This window comes from Micromys minutus (assembly GCF_963924665.1).
Source record: "Micromys minutus genome assembly, chromosome: 6".
Classification (NCBI taxonomy): domain Eukaryota; kingdom Metazoa; phylum Chordata; class Mammalia; order Rodentia; family Muridae; genus Micromys; species Micromys minutus.
Window position 1 is genome coordinate 80,097,786 of NC_137975.1, and position 15,430 is coordinate 80,113,215.

General features: G+C 43.8%; 1 pseudogene across 1 annotated transcript; it reads left to right on the forward strand.

The window, feature by feature from the left end:
• The first annotated feature begins 6,226 nt into the window (after positions 1-6,226).
• Positions 6,227-6,843, forward strand: LOC308422101 (ADP-ribosylation factor 1-like; annotated as a pseudogene). The gene has a single exon. The product of its transcript is annotated as an ADP-ribosylation factor 1-like (transcript).
• Positions 6,844-15,430: the final 8,587 nt, after the last annotated feature.

Consider the following 15,430-nt stretch of genomic DNA (forward strand, 5'->3'; position numbering starts at 1 on the left):
CTCCATGAACAAATCCATCTCTTTGGTTAATAATTCACTTATTGATCAATTCAGTAAATTACCTATGTGTACCTAGTCTGCGTTGGGACTAGAGAGTTGTGTAATTTGTAGCTTCCCATAGTCTGTAAGATTGTCAGCTAAGAGATAGTTTGATTGACAAGCTGTGAAAGATCTCAGATTTTTTATACAACGCACTTTGTTTCACAACATTACACGCTGCTGTGTTACCCCCAATAAAACACACAGCAACCTGAGGCTCAAGAGAAGAGAAAGTAGGATCAAGCAGGTGAAAAAGATATGCTTAGAAAATTCCAGATGTGTATGAAGGAGAAGATCCTCGAAGCAGAGGACAAAGAAAATCAGAAGAAAGTCAGAGGAGGAGATAGGAGGACAAAGACAGCCAGTCACTGCCTCAGACTGTGAGGCAGACCTCATGAGAGGACCACACACAGATGTCTGGGACCCAAGGGCTATGCCGGATTTAGGCCTAGACCAACAGGAAGAAGAGGAAGCTAACATATCAGGGAAAGATATAAGGTATCAACAATAGTATGGCCACGACACTGCTGTACAAGTTTTAAATATCACAGGTTGCACAATAGGAAGCATCCCTTTAATTCAGAAGGCACAAAGGAGATAAATGAATAAGGAAATGACAAGGATGTGCCAACCAACAACCAGAGTGGGATGTTCGAACTTTTAATTTTTTTTTTTTTTTACTTTTTTTTCAGGTCTAATATGCATTTGCTGGCTAGAGGTTTGGCAGTGGTAGGATGTTTGGTTAGTTGGCATAGGGCTCCTACTTCTTTTATGACTGCAAAATCCATCATGTATAATTGCATAAGCTTTTTTATTTGTGCAGTAGACTTTTGCACTGTCCCATTCCTTTTTGAATGAAAATTATTTTTTTCATGCCATCTAAGGGCAGGACCGCTTCAGAATGAGCCATTTTTCTACCAACTCCATCCCTAGGCCACAAAATGGGCGCAGGCTTGACATGGTCCACTGGTAATTTTATAAGGACAGTGAAAACAGGTGTGGAGGGAGGGGAGGGCAAAACCGCTACAAGGCTCATCCTTCTGCACCAGCACGGGTGCCCAGGGAAGAAGCATTCTGTAGTAAGACATTCATACTTGTCCCATAAAGATGGTGAGCCTTCAAGACAGTTCTCAGTGACACGGATATACTAAGTGGAATTAATATATCTATATCTATCTAACATCTATACCTATTATATAGTATATAAAATTATATAGTATATATATAATTATATACCTATTATATAGTATATAATTATATATCTAATGTTAATTATGGTAGATTATGAATCCTGCAGAAGTTTATCTTCAAGCAAGGTGGTCAAACCAAGGTTTCCACACAAGTGCCGTATTTTCTTCATTTCTTTCCTAATAAATGCTCAGATTTAAAGCGACAGTTAGGAAAGTATATGTTGAGGAAGAACAGCAGCTCAAACCCAGCTCTTCATCAGCTTCTTGCAGAAGTATGAGTTTTACTCAAAAAAACAGACAAGTTTCTATGACTAGTTGTGGGGATTTTTTTTTTTTTCAAAATAAAATACTTTTAGTACTCTGATCTGCAAATCTGGAAGAACTGAAGAACTCTGGAAATTAGATCATTTAAGACTCATTTGCTTTGTGTGACTTCCTTGCAGTTAAGGTTTTATCTTTCACAGTAATTTACAAATTGCCAAATGAAACAGATTGTACACTGGGAAAATGTATAAACGTCTGCATTTGTGAGATGCATCTTTGGAACTCACTAGCTGCAATGTCCCCCATGAATGAGAATGGTATCAACAGAGCTGACAATGGAGTTAAGGTCACACCTGAGTCCTTGAACGGACCCATGTCTGACACCCACCTGTATGAATGGCAAATGATAAAACTGACATTCGTGGTTTTAAACATCACCACATTTTAATGTATTGTGTGAATATCTGGATATCCATGCATGTGTTTGCCACAGTGCATGTGTGGAGGTCAGAGGATAACTTGCAAGAATAAGTTATCTCCTTCCATTATGTAGGTCCTGGGTTTTGAACTCAGATTCTTAGGCTTGCTGGAAACACCTTTATCCATTGCACTCTCAACAGCCCACTACCCAGGGACTAGAATGCAAAGATTTGTGACTAAGATCTACAAGTTGGGTAGTGATTGATTAGAGTTACCTCTTCTTATTGTCTAGCACATCATTGACCATCCAATAAGAGTTCTCTCATCAAACCTCTGCAACCCCCTGGTTTAGGTCCAAATGAAAGAACGCAATATGGACCAGCCTCTTTCCTGTGCCACCTAGATAGTCATGAGAGAACAAGCAGCTAGATATTCATGAGTGTATTCCTAAAGGGAGGAGCTATAGAGCGACCTGCTACTAAATGGAACAATACCAGCTAATTTAAATTATTGTAGCTGAGATCTGTAGCCCCTGAGGTGGCACAGAGGGAAAGTATTGACTATAATAAATCTCATTTGAAGCATGGAGTCATAAGGAAGGAAATGTGTCTACAGCATCTGACAGTCCAAATACATAGCCACCCCAGTAGATCCTCTAGTCTATCAGTCCACTTGGTCTCACCAATGGAGCAAACATGATATCCCTCTGTGTCCAAGTCAGTAGACAATGTCTTTGTCAAACCAATTCATCCTGCTTAAGAAATCTTGTAGTGAGGTTAAGAAGTGGATTCCCGTGATCAGAACAAGCCAGAACTAGTAGTAACTTGGAATGAGTTTGTATAGCCTTAGTAATATTTAATTATGTCATTCATACACAAGAAAGCTTTGCATAGATAAATTCCCAGGAATTGAAAAACCCTAAGACTTACCTTTTATCAGCTTTTTAAGAAATTATTTATCTATTAAGGTGAGATGTACATTTAAAGAAAATTATATGAATCTTGAGACTACTTAACGCAAGTTATTTTTTATTGCAGTTACTTAGTTTCAAGAATCCCAATGGCATTGACTCATATAGGCCCCTGGGCTTAGTTCCTAATTGTTTCCATATCTAAAGTTCCTTCCAAGAAACTAAACAGGATGAGAAAACAGAGATTCTTTCTGAACCTGCTTGCAAACTGAGTTAGAGCTCACAGAAATACTTTTTCCAAGCACAATGAAGTATTCTTATGTCATACGGGTACACACAGTTACCCGATGATGGTTTTCTAGAAATAAACAAATAGACTTTGAACTTCCAAAGCTGCAGATATAAAACCAGGCTGATGGTCAGCCTGAAGCAAGAAACTCTGCCTAGGATTCGTCAGAGAAGAGAGAGATATCTGGGCGAGTGTGCTGTGCATTAGCAGTATGTAGTCCCAGTGTGGACCCTTTCTTACTGCGGCCTTCTCCTGAATGGAAGCTACTGGAACCGTTCCATGCTGTGCTCACTGCTCTCAGAGCAGAGTGCTATCCTGGAGATGCATAATCAGTCCCCCAACAAGCACTCAGGTAGTGAGTGGATGATGGGGGAAAAGACCCTTCTCCTGATATTGCCTTTGTAGCTATGTCTTGAACTCCCAAAGACTCCATCTTCTTGCAGAAATATCCTGTGCAGACTGGCTGGAGTTCTGCTCTAGAGCTCAATGGGCCCAACCAGAGCAAACCGCAGGATTTTACCAGAAGAAGCCACAAAGGTGAAATGTTTTCCTCCCCCTTACACAAAGTCTAAATGAACACGGGGAGCTTTTCCTATGAAAGGACACGTGGGGATTTCCAGGAACATCTACAGAAAGAATGAGAATATTAGCAAAATAATGAAAAGCCTGACAGTATCTTTAGGACATCATCTGAGAATTTCCAGGAGGTAGTACTTCCCTTCAGATATCTGTTTTCTGTTTGTCTGTCTTTTTTGTTTATTTGTTTTTTGTGGGATTTTGTTTGTTTTGTTTTCTCCAGCCAGGTCAGGATGGAGACATTTATACACTAGAACCTAAGTCTGAATGTAACCATCATGAAGTTCTTACAGGAGTTTGGTATAAGATGCTTAGGTCACATGCACAGTATTACCCAGTCTTCACAGCCATCTTGCAGTTCTCTTATCAAACAGTGAGATACAAAGAAGCTTAGAGGCCTACAAAATCATTGTTACAGCATTCTTTGTCAATGCTGATGCTGGTGATGGTGCTGCTGCTGCTGGCAATGTTGTTGGTGCTGATGCTAAAGATGGTGCTGATGCTAGCAGTGGTGCTGATGCTGGCAATGGAACAATATACCCTAAGACTTCTTTGTTCTCCATGCCACACCCCTACAGGGGCATCACAGATTCTAAATCATAAATCTACTTTCTAAAATAGTTGTCCATGCAATAACTTCAAGTCTCTCAAGAAAGAAATTGAAGATATCAGAAAATGGAGAGATTTCCTATGCTCATGGATTGCCAGAATTAACACAGTAAATACAATCATCCTACTAAAGGTAATCTACAGATTCAACGTAATCTCCATCAAAATTACTACATAATTCTTCAAAGACATGGAAAGAGCAATTTATAAATTCATCTGGAAAGGCGCAAAACCCAGAATAGCAAAAACAGTTCTTAACAATAAAAGAACGGCTGGGGGAATTGTCATCCCTGACATCAAGCTGTACTCTAGAGCAATGGTGATAAAAAAAAAAAAAAAACAAAAAACAAAAAAAACTGCATGGTATTGGTACAGACAAACACATTGATCAGTGGAATAGAATTGAAGACCCAGAAATAAAATCACACACTTACATGCCCTTAATCTTTGACAAAGAAGCCAAAACTATACAATGGAAAAAAGAAGCATCCTCAATAAATTGTGCTGGTCTAACTGTCTGTATAAAGAAAAATGGAAATAGACCCATATTTGTCACCTTGTACAAAACTAAAGTCCAAGTAGATCAAGGACCTCAACATAAAACCAGATACACTGAATCTAATAGAAGAGAAAGTGAGAAAGAGCCTTGAATTCATTGGCACAGGGGGAAATTTCCTAAACAAAATGGCAATGTTTCACACTCTAAGATCAATAATTGACAAATGGGACCTCATGAAACTGGAAAGCTTCTGTAAGGCAAAGGACATAGTCAATAAGACAAATCAGCAACATACAGATTGGGAAAAATCTTCACTAACCCCACATCCAAGAGAGAGCTAATATCCAATATATACTATATATAGAACTCAAGAGCCTTCCTGTTTCTGTCTGTGTCTAGAGCTGACCCTGTGCCAAAGCTCTCTGTACACACAAATCCTGCACCAAAAAGAGCTGGTCTCCTAGGAGTGTTCTCACTACTAAGATCACAGGCCCACAGAATGGACAAGCTCCAGTCAGGATCAGCAAGACCAGCTAACACCAGACATAACCAGATGGTGAGAGGCAAGACCAAGAACCTAAGCAACAGAAACCAGGCCACTTGGCAACATCAGAAACCAGTTCTCCCACCACATCAAGTCCTGGATACCCCATCACACTGGAAAAGCAAGATTCTGATTTAAAATCACATCTTATGATGATGTTAGAGGACTTTAAAAAGGTCATAAATAACTCCCTTAAAAGAAATCCAGGAGAACACAGGTAAAAGGTAGAAGAAACCCCTAAAGAGGAAACACAAACATTCCTTTAAAAATTACAGAAAAACACAACCAAACAGGTAAAGGAATGAAACAAAACCATCCAGGATCTAAAAGTGGAAATAGAAACAATAAAGAAACCACACAGGGAGACAAGCCTGGAGATAGAAAACCCAGGAGAGATCAGGAGTCATAGACACAAGCATCACCAACAGAATACAAGAGATAGAAGAGAGAATCTCAGGTGCAGAAGATAACATAAAAATCATTGAGACAACAGTCAAAGAAAATGCAAAATGCAAAAAGCTGCTAAGCCAAAACATCCAGGAGATCCAGGACACAATGAGAAGACCAAACCTAAGGATAATAGGTATAGAAGAGAGCAAAGACTCCCATCTGAAAGGGCCAATAAATATCCTCAACAAAATTATAGAAGAAAACTTCTCTAACCTAAAAAAAGAGATGCCCATAAACATGCAAGAAGACTACAGAACTCCAAATAGATTGGAACAGAAAAGAAATTCCTCCTGTCACATAATAGTCAGAACATCAAATGCACAAAACAAAGAAAGAATATTAGAAGCAGTAAGGGGGTGGGAGTGAAACCAACGCCTGGCTGGGAGCAGCTGTAGCAGAAGTCTCTGGCCAGTATTGCTTCCACCTGCCCACAAGCATGGGGAATATCTTTGCAAACCTCTTCAAGGGCCTTTTAGCCCTCCCCCCACAAAAAACATTCTCATGGTGGGCCGGGACGCTGCAGGGAAGACGCCAATTCTATACAAACTGAAGCTGGGGGAAATAGTGACCACCATTTCCACAGTGGTTTCAACGTGGAGACAGTTGAAGACAAGAATATCGGCTTCACCGTGTGGGATGTGGGCGGCCAGGACAAGATCCGGCCGCTGTGGCGCCACCAATTCCAGAACACCCAAGGATTGATCTTCATAGCGGGCGCAATGACAGAGAGCGTATGAACGAGGCCAGTGAAGAGCTCATGAGGATGCTCGCTGAAAATGAGCTCCGAGATGCCGTTCTCTTGGTGTTTGCCAACAAGCAGGACCTCCCAATGCCATGAATGCTGCTGAAATCACAGACGAGCTGGGGCTGCATTCTCTCTGCCACAGGAACTGGTACATTCAGCCTACCTGTGCCACCAGTGGGGACGAGCTCTATGAAGGACTAGACTGGCTCCGGCCCAGAAGTGAACCAGATCCCTGCTTCCCCTTTACTTCCTCTTCTCCATCTTCGGCTTTCCTTTCATGGGGCAAACGTGCGACTCTGTGGTCCTGAGTGCCAGAAGCTGTCTCCATGGGTTGGTCGCAGTGTGAATCGCACCGTGATATACATGTGCAGACGCAGCCTGCAGCCAAGGCTTTATGTAATGTATGTAGTTTCTGTTTCCACTGAGGCAGTTTCTGGTGCTCCTATGCAATATCACTTAGCCTTTTTATTGGAAAAAGAGAATCAACCCACTGTCAGTACTGAGAAGGGATTTGGGTGTAGGGGCACCTGGCTTCGGGGAGTCATTGGGCTGCAGACTGGTGTCGGTATTTTTGGTGGTTGGTTTTTAACCCAAACTTAGTGCATTTAAAAAATTAGTTAAAAATGCAGGACAAGAACACCGGAACACACAGAACGGAGAGCATGCTAGTGTAGGTTTTGCAGTTAGTGGCCTGAATGCTGGTTAGAGATCACCTGTTTCCCTGTGGGAACAGGAGAGAAGGTGCCGAGCAAACCACCACCCACTGCATGGTCGCAGTAGAGCCCCCGTGACTCGCCTGCCCTTGGGTCACCTGCGTTCCACAGCATTGTGCTTATTTATACCTGTGCTCACATGGTCACTTAGGGGTGGGCTGGAGCCATTGTGGGGTGCAGGGCCTGGCTTGTACTTGGTGTGTGGCCGGGCCCAATGGCAGCCTGCATACCCAGCTTACTCTGGGGCCCACTTGGAGGCGCTGGCTGGAGGCCTGGGTCTCACCAGCAGGAGTGTGTGCAAGGTGGGAGGGTCGGTCCATTACAGACCCACATCCTGGAGCACCCCCATCTCCTCCCTCAGCCTGCAAGGGTCCGATTTGCCATCGAAAGACGACCTCTACTTTTTTCTTTTGTATTTTGATAAACACTGAAGAAGCTGGAACTGTTAAAGTTATCTTGGGAAGTCTCAGAACTGGCTTATTTGGTATCATGGAACCTCTGGCTGCTTTCAAGACACAATTAGTAATCAATTGTTTTGTATGCTTGTTTTCAGCTTTCGTTTCGACAAGCAGCGCAATTATAGCTATTAGAATGAAGTCTCTTAACTATTAAAACAAAACAGAAAGGGAAAAAAGGTCAAGTAACATATAAACACTATCACTAGGCTATGGAGTGCTCACAAAACCGACCTACCATGGCTGCCCCCTGAAAGACCCAACAAGCAGCTGAAAGAGTCAGATGCAGATATTTACATCTAACCAATGGACAGAAGCTGCTGACCCCTGTGGTTGAATTAGGGACAAGCTGGAGGAAGCTGAGGAGGAGGGTGACCCAGTAGGACCAGCAGTCTCAGTTAACCTGGACCCCCTAGATCTTTCAGACACTGGATCACCAACCAGGCAGCATACACCAGCCGATATGAGGCCCCCAACACATATCCAGCAGATGACTCTTGGGTCTGGGTTCAGTCAGAGAAGATGCACCTAACCCTCAAGAGACTGGAGGCCCCAGGGAGTTTAGAGTTCTAGTGGGATGGGGCTGGAGGTGGGGTCATCCTTGTGGAGTCAGAGGGCAGTGAGGAGGTTTGGGGTGTGGAACAGTCAGAGGATGAACCAGGAGGGGAATAAAATCTGGAGTGTAAAAAAAATTAAATAAAATTAAAAATAAAATAGTTGTGCATGATCACTTATTCAAAATCAATATAGTACCTTGTTTTTCATCTTAGCACATTTAATGCATTTTATTTAGAATTTGCCCTTGAAACTTGGGCTTACTAATGGGAAGGGCTGGCTGAGTAGACAGGAAGGTGCTGAGTCTTATGTTTATTTAACTTTGATTTGGCTTGGGCCTGTATTGCATCAAGCAAACAAGCAGGCTACAACTGTTAGCTGCCTCAGTAATGAAATGCTCTGTTTCCTTCTCTAGCTAAGAATTGGAGAATGAATGAGGTAGGAGAGGAAAATCTCAAATCAGTTTTTATGGCAAAATTTTACCTTTTCACAAACAGTAAAATGATGCTCTTTGGGAAACACTGAGGCAAGACTATATTACGTTCTGGAAATTAATCCTTGTTAAGGCGTATGGTTCAGATTTGGCAATGGATTTCAGTGAGGGAGTAACTCAGAAGTGAGAAAAGCCCACAACTGTTGATTTATTTCAACTGCACACAGAAAACCTAGGGATAAAAAGACCACAGATTTGAATTTGAGGTTGGTTCTAGTAGCATCTTTGAAAACCACCTCAAAGGAATGTTGTTTGGAACAAAGGGAAAGGAAGCGATTAGCAACATGACAGACTGAGTCTTGACCTTGTATTTTGCTTCTGGAACTATCACAGGCAGAAAGGGAACAATTATTCATGAAACATTTAAAAAATGAAGCAATTCATCCTGGAGCCAAAGGAATGACCATGTGGACAAACCCTGCGGTAGAAGAACAAGGAAGGAAGCACAGTTAAGTTCCCTGGATTAGCTGCAAAGCCTTGTGGTAGATACTGTGTTGCAGACATACATTTTTTTTTTTTTTTTTTTTTGGAACCTGCTTTTAATAAGGGTTCCACCTCTCCTTTAGCCCACCATGCAGCAGAGGTAATGGAAGAGATACGTTATTATGGGGGAAATCGACCTGTTCTGCAATAGCTCTTTGAAGGAAGCTCCATCTTCTTTCTCAGCAGTTCAGTCCCATAGCAAACACCTAATAGGACTCAGCAGCTGCAGACCAGTCCTCTAGGCAGGCAGACAGCACACATGAACCAGCAGCTTCAGTTCAATTCTGAAGGAACAGCAAGGCTGGAACCTTATGAGCAGTTTCTCTCTGGTGTCACCACTAGTGGAGTTCAGCAATGCTATATAAAGTGAACCAAGTCCTGTTTATTGTTAGCAAAGAACAGTGAGGTGGAGCAAACCAAACTGTTTTCCACTGTCTGTGAGGTCATATTTATATCATGTGTTCTTTCACGTGTTTGCTATATCAAAACATTCTTTCACCTGTGTCTGCTCCTGCACAACATCCTCTCACTTGTGTCTGCCTCAGGAAAATATTCTTTCACGTGTCTGCTATAGCAAGACATCCTTTCACCTGTGTGACCCAGCAAATGTTTGACATTACCAACTTTCCCAAGAAAGTAGTTTCCACTTCAATGTGTGGCTGCCCTGATCTTTTTTTTTTTTTTTTTTTACAAGTTATAATGTGCTTCTTGCTCTGTTTCTCCTGTTCTCCCATGCAGTGTCTCAAATTGCATTGTATGTAAACTTCAGCTACAAAGACCAATCTTGTGGAAAAGTTGTGTGAAAAGAACAATGCCATTTCTTGAGTTAAGTAGGCAAATCTGCTAAGATTGGACCTAGATCTCTGTGTTGTAAAGTCACAGAGGCATTTTAGAAACAAAAGCAGGTGCAGTGGGTGGCATGACAAAAATTTAAATTGCTATGTAAAACTGAAACAGCAGCCATGTTGCTATTAAGAGACCACATTGCTAATGCGCTGTTATTAAGTGTCCATACCTTACAAAAAACAAGTTGCTATTTTCTAAGCCTAATGTATCTTGCAAACCATTGTTTCTACCTATGCTGAACTTGTAACCCCATGATGTAACCCACCCCTTTGCCTTGCTAAACTCCAGAACCTGTAATATACCATTGTCACTTTTTGTCTTATGAAAATGTGTCTCCCCAGAAACCTTGATGATTCTCTCTCTGCAACATGATGTATTGTTGCACTTGTCTGTCCCACAGCAGCCTGGGGCCCTGAATCTCCCACTCTTTTTTCCAAGCACTATGATCACAGTTACTACCCAACAGGCAGCCTTGAGCCCTGAGTCCCCCCTCTTCTGGTCAGATGCTAACCTCCTATTATCCCCGACAGCTGTTTTCTACCATCCCTAACCCTTCACCACAAAAGGGACCAAAAAGGCCAGTGATGGGCTGCTCTCTGAAACCCTGACTTAGGGGGAGGCAGTAGGGCCAGTTCCCTGTGCACTTCTAACTACAGCTAGCTTTAATCAGACAGTTGTGAAAATGCTTCCCTGGCTCAGGTCTGACAGTTAAACTCCTGTTTCCATGGAGATATGAGAAGATGTGTTTCCCACCGAGCAGCTAATCCTCAGAGATGACACCAAGTGGGTAAGTGATGTCCACATGAGATGGTGCTGGTGGCTCTGAGGGACTCACTGGCATCAGCACTGGAAGCAATTCTGATGAAAACTTTTATTGAACAAAACCAAAGTGTATTTTACTTTAAATATTTTCATAGAGGGATTGAGTTGTTCCCACTGAAGAGCACATTTAATCAGAATAATAGTAATAAATCAGAGAGAGGAGCCACACAAAGACAGAAGCAAAGACACTGATGGGATTATCTGACAAGAATGCTGGGCTCAGAGATTCTTGACATCACGAGATGCCTGGCTCCTCTCCTCAATTCGAGAGTAGACTATGCCCTACATGGGGCAATTTCCTTGACATTGAATTCCTAAGGCAACTATTCACATGGAAAAAATGGGTGGATGAGGCAGTCATACAATGAATGTTTTTTATTTTTGTACATTAATTTGTGTGTGTATGTGTGTGTGTTTGTGTGTGTGTGCATATGCACACGTGCACATGTCCAGGCTGCACATGCAGAAGTCAGAGGAGGGTTTGCAGTAATTGGCATACTCCTTCCATCTGGGGTTGGAGTTTCCACATCAGATTGCAAGTGTCTTTATCAATTCATCCTTTTCGCTGGTCCAGTGGGCAAGTTTAAAGAAACATCGCCATTTTTATTGAGCAAGGGCTAGGTGCAGTGGCAAACGCTTGTCACTCTAGCACCCAAGAGGCAAGCTCAGGACCAGCTTGATCTACACACTACATCCCAGGCCAGCCAGGGCTGTATAGCAAGATCTCTTTAAAATAAAAATCCCAAGAGCATGAAACCATTTTAATGAGTGTTGGTGACAGAGGATTATGACCTGGGCTCAGCCAATGGTGTGCTTTGTAGACTAATGAGAACCTTCTGGTGTCAGTGAGCACCTCTGAGGCCATTGGAACCTTAGATGAAATCAGATCAGGTTTCCAGAGGGGGTGTGAGATCTCCCGAAATGTCTGCAGAATCCTAAAGAGTTTTACATTTCTGTGGTCTCTGGAACTTCTGATTATATAGCTCCTCCCCAGCTTTCCAGTCACTTCACTCTTCTGGGAAGGCTTTGAGATGCTTCATTATATGTCACACAGGCATCAAAATGTTCCAGCCTAAAGAGGGGACAGCAGAAGACACACCACGTTGCTATCATGTATCATTAGGCTGACACCATTGATATTAAAAGCCCTCTGGTCCCTCGGGTATCTCTCTCTATATATCATCCAGGGTCAAATTTTAGGCTCTTCTCACAATCCACTCCCTCTTCTGTCTGTCTCCCTCCCCCCTTTCTTTCGTTCTTTCTTTCTTTTTTTTCCCCCACCATCTCCCTTGGGGAAGCAAAGCCCATATCTAGTTTCTCACAGGAAACAATTTAGATGTTTATCTCATTAGCTACTTATTCAAAGTCAGCCATGCCTTCCTTCAGACAGGAATTCACCATTCCCAACAAGTCTGTCAGGAACTGTTCTTAAGAGAATTTCCAACCTACCCTAGGCTGGATCCCGGGTCCCACCATCACTGACATTCCAGAGCAGATCCCCGTACTAATAAGTCGAAATGTTTTAAGAAAATGCTGTCTACATGGTTTGATTTATTCAGAATTCCTTCTCCGTCGATTCTCTCATCTTCCTAACAATCAGCTATGTCCTTCTTGCCTGAGTCCACCCAATGCTTCCGACATATGCAGCAGATGTTTAAGTCAGGCAGGCTCCTTGTTACACTCATTTATCAGGTCACTAGGCTTTCTAAAACTCATTCTCCATAGTGATTAGCTAAATTTAAATAACATCATCTCACTGCATATAATCTAACTGCCTGTGGGGCACACAGTTTAATCTGGAGATTTGCATGTCATCATGTCATCATATGCTCAACTCCAGACACAGCCTTGAAAATAGACGTGAAGAAGGACTCCCCACTCCCCACTGAACAGTGTTCAAGGACACTGCCCCTGTCACTGGAGTGTGCCCAGGACACCATGGTGCAATCGGGGAACTCACACACTGGCTCTTTACAAGCCTACCTATGTATTTCATCTCTACTCTGACCTCCAGCACTGCTGCCATCATGGAGACCAGGAGGTGGGGGGAAGGATGAGAACCCCAGAAAGAATTCCACCCCTCCCCCACCTGCTGGCGTGTTTGCAAAGTAAAAATCTATGTAAGTTCAGCTGCTGGGAAGCCAGAAAAATAACAAATGAACTCTTGGAAAATAGAGAGAAGCAAAGAACAAGGAGAGAATGCTGGGAGCAGAGCCCACTCGGACACAAAGGTGACACGGTCACAAAGGTGACACGGTGTGTGCCTGGTTCTCTGAGGTTCCTCCCTACAGGCCCTGGGCCTACATTACCAACCCTCTTCACCCGCTATGATTCCTTTTCCTTTCCTTTATCAAACCATCCCTCAGTTCTGCCAGAACGGCTGTAAGAATGCTTCCTATGTGGATCTCAGGCATGACTCAGAGGGAGGTAAGGGCACCTGGGATGAAGGCATTAGGCTCTGCCTTCCGATCTCTCATGAAAGCTGGATGTGGCAGTACACGCCTACGATCCAGCTCTGGGGAGCAGAGACCCAGGCATTGCAGAGGTTGGTGGTCTGTCAGCCTTGCAAAACAACAAACAGACAAACAGCTCTACAAGAACTCAGTGAGCTCCAAGATCAATAAGAGTCTGTCTCAAAAGGATAAAATGGGGAATAACGAAGCAGGACCCCTGATATCCTTCTTTGGCCTCTACACATATGTGTACAGACATGCTCATCCATGGAGATCAGCATTCTCTCTCTCTCTCTCCCTCTCTCTCCCTCCCTCCCTCTCTCTCTCTTTCTCTCTCTCTCTCTCTCTCTCTCCCTCTCTCCCTCTCTCTCTCTTTCTCTTTCTCTCCCTCTCTCTCTCTCCCTCTCTCTCTCCCTCCCTCTCTCCCCCCTCTCTCCCTCTCTCCCCCTCTCTCTCCCTTCCCCCTCTCTCTCCCTTCCCCCTCTCTCTTTCTCCCTCTCTCCCCCTCTCTCTCCCTCCCCCTTCTCTCTTTCTCTCTCCCTCCCTCCCTCCCTCCCTCTCTTTCTTTCTCTCCCTCTCTCCCTCTCCCCCCTCTCCCTCTCACTCCCTCCCCCTCTCTCCCTCTCTCCCCCTCTCTCTCCCTTCCCCCTCTCTCTTTCTCTCTCTCTCTCCCTCTCTCCCTCCCTCCCTCTCTCTCTCTTTCTCTTTCTCTCCCTCTCTCCCTCTCCCCCTCCCTCTCTCTCCCTCCCTCTCTCTCTCTCTCCCTCCCTCCCCCTCTCTCCCTCTCTCCCCCCTCTCTTCCTCCCCTCCTCTCCCTCCCTCCTTCCCTCCCTCCCTCCCCCCACACATATCCACCACGTTTCCTATATTATAACATTTAGGAAAGAAAGAGTTCTTGGATTCTGACTCCCTTTATAGATTTCACAGAGGGTTCTTGTGCTTCAGTACGGGACAAAGCCTCCAGAGGAACAAAATGTTGGAAGTGCAGTCCCAGAGGGAATGCAGCTTAGGAGCAGAGGTTTCAGGGCTTCTCAAAGTCACACTGAATGTCAGCCCTAAGATCCGGAAAAGGAAATGAGAAGGAATGAAGAATTGGCCCCCAGGGGTCTGGAAAAGAGGAGAAAGGGAAGGCTGCTTTTCCGGGATTAGGAAAGAGAAGGCTGGGATTTTGGTTTATGTATAAACTGCTGTTTTTTTTTAAGCCCCTCTTCATCAGGAGCGGCTTGTCCTCCTTCATTCCTTCCCAGGCTCACACCTCCCACTGAACAGATCCTGTACTGCAAACCATCTGCGGCAGGGAGGGGTCTTCAAATTGCTGATGCCTGCCTTGGAGACCCACGGCCACAGGCCAGTTTCCCCAAAACTTCACAGCACCCGATCACCTCGACTGGAATCCATGGTAGGCTGCAGTTTCTAATGCTGTAGGGCGCACAAGTCTAAGAGTCTGTGAGGTTTAAAATCTGCCAGGGAAGCCTTTGGCCCTCCTGGGTAGGTCACACTCTGGGTAGTGAGGATCCAGATGAGACTTCAGCCAACGCTGGAGACCCAAATCTCCCTGCATCTGCAAGGAAGATGACAATCTCTCGAATTTGCTTATGAGAGAGCTGTACTCAGATACAGCTGGGGGAAGCTTCCTCTCGGAGGAAGTTTGTTACTTTTGGCACAATAACTATTTTTAAAATAATTGTTTAAGCTGCTTGAGAATAGTAACAGAAATTCACAACACTGAAGGCATCCAGAGTAGAAGGCCCTTCCAAACCGCAGCGCGGGGTTCCTGCAGCTCTGACTTAGGGCTTCTGTGTGACTGAGGCGTCCTGTATGCACAGCGAGCAAGCAAGTAGGAAACCTTACTCAACGGTCACTGAATGTCCCCCCAGTCCAAACCCACCATCACAAACACAGACGTGCAAGTGTCCCAAACTCAGGCCACTTAATGGATATTCAGAGAATGTTATGATCATCAAATGCATTAAATCACCGATAAATACAGACAGCTGCTGTCTAACGATTTTATGTCGAATTCAAAGGTTTTTATGTTTACATTTTTTTCCCCAAGACGGAGTTTCTCTGTGCAG